Source organism: Acyrthosiphon pisum, unplaced genomic scaffold (assembly GCF_005508785.2).
Source record: "Acyrthosiphon pisum isolate AL4f unplaced genomic scaffold, pea_aphid_22Mar2018_4r6ur Scaffold_21113;HRSCAF=23060, whole genome shotgun sequence".
In the NCBI taxonomy this organism is placed as follows: domain Eukaryota; kingdom Metazoa; phylum Arthropoda; class Insecta; order Hemiptera; family Aphididae; genus Acyrthosiphon; species Acyrthosiphon pisum.
The window spans coordinates 52,217-54,614 of NW_021770545.1; positions in this window are offsets into that span (position 1 = coordinate 52,217).

The following is a 2,398-nucleotide window of genomic DNA, read 5'->3' on the forward strand; positions in this document are numbered from 1 at the left end:
TAAAAATCCCTCGATTTTCAATAAGTTTTATTTAAACTATCAAAGCGCACACAACTGATATTTTTATTTCTGTACCACTCCAATACCATGGACTCTGATTCGAGTATGTATATTTAATATTTAATATTAGCATGATTTTTTAAATATTAGAACGATTTTTTTTTTTTTCTTTACAGTCATAGAAGTAGTACATCGCTATTTTGAAACTACGATAAAAAAATTAGTCGTGCCATACTGTTCTGACCATATTGAATTCCAGACCCGTTGTCATTCTTGTAAACATAAAATGACGAAATTTTGTTGATGAATGATAGATAACGATTTATTAATGCATAGAACAAGTACAAGGAAAATCACAAACGTCGAACATAATATTATATCGACCGTAGATTACGGTCGATTAGTTCAATAATTGGTATTTTTTTGTTTACGTACTTTTTGAAACATGGGAAATAATTTATTATTATTTTGTATGAGTTGCCAGTCTCAAGCCTGGATAAAAGTGTGAGGGCGCTTACCTTATAACAATTGTTTTCTTTTTTTTTATATAAATAAGTAGATATCCAGATTTTATGATTATTCCTACAAAAGTACTTATTATTAGAAATTAATCATTGATCCTATTTGTATTTATTTTTTGTCAATCCTTCATAATATTATACCAATGATTTAAATATTTTAATACAATTTGTTGTATTTGTAATATTCTCGTAGCTGAGGTGGGTCAGAGTACTATCTGACAACCAGGTGACTACGAGTATATTATGATTTTACAGGAAGCAAGACCGTTTTGTTGAAGATGAAGATGTTGATAAGGTAGTTGATAAATACATTTGTAGACAGGTGAAATGTTACTTTGTGGTTTATTAAGATATTCTTCAATAATGTGACTAAGTCCAAATGACAAGTTACTACACAGAGTGACGTGAAGGTGCTTGTTGTGCTCTGGAGTAGACACGTCTGAATACTGGCTGTTTCAGGCTCCCTTTTATATTCGGGTCCCTGCTCCCCCTGCCTATCGATACGCTATCTCGTCTCTAACGGATGTGGTCCGTGTGACCATCGACTCAGCCCACGCACTTGCGATATTCCTAATCTAATCTGAGTATTCGCCAAAGTGTTCTGGCAGCTAATTTATTATCTGTGTTGTTGTGCAGAAAGTCATCTCTTCTGCGAATTACTAATAGTTTATCAGTTACCACATCCTGGTCCATAGGTTGCGTATATATGTATACATATATACGTATATCTTCTAGTGACTTTGGCAATCCCCATATCCTGTCAACCGATACGTGATTTGTCTTCTATTGTATTTGTATATTTGCAATTTGACTATTGCCAAATTGTTTAAGGAGGTCGTTTACCCACTCGTTATTCCTAATTTAACTATTCAACTATTCATATAATAATATTTATGTGTTGTGAGTAAACGGATATTATTCGTTACATCCCAGACAGCAATTTTTTGTTTAATAATATTATTATAACATTATAATCACGAATAATATTAGTTTAACGTTATTATAATACTATTATAATATTATCATTACAAAATGCTGTCTGGGATATTACCAAATGTGTAACATTCTATTTTATAATATTTAAATACCTACAATAAACAATTTTCTAACACTGAATTTTGATAATATACTGTTGGCAATTTATCTTAATACATTTCCAATTAGTATACAACTAATAATTATATTTAATTTAAATCTATTTATTCATAAATCATAATACTCTCTAAACATTATACATATCATTATACGTCTCAATGATACTAAAATAACTAAATAATACATTTTATATACACACATAAAAATATTAATACATTTAAGATAAATACTATCAAAAAACTACTTATGTTGTGCTTATAATTTTTTAACAAATTAAATTTTTTTCTGGTCAGGTGGCACTGCTGGGAGCCTTCCTATTCTTAATATTATTAATGTTATTTTATGTCACCACACTTACTTATTATACCTTATCTGTTGTATAGATTGTAAATATAATATTTAAAATAAAAAACAAACAAATTAAATTGATGTTTTTTTTACAGATATTCAAAATATTTAAACAATTAATAGTTTGTAAGCATTTGAACCTTTTGATGGCCTTAATTTGATTTAACAGTACAAAATGTTTATTTATTAATATTATGTTTTATAATTTTAAATCTTAGAAAAAGTCTTCATTACTCGGTGTACCTTGTAATACAAAACACTCACTAGATTCTGTATTTAGGTACTGAACTTTTAATTAAACTGATGTATCAATCCACTTTATCAATTTATTTGAAATAGCTCCACAGTGAAGTAAAACCAATTTGAGAGGTTAAAATTTGGCCTAAAATTCACATAATATAACATCAGCAGGAATAATTCAGGACAAATAATTT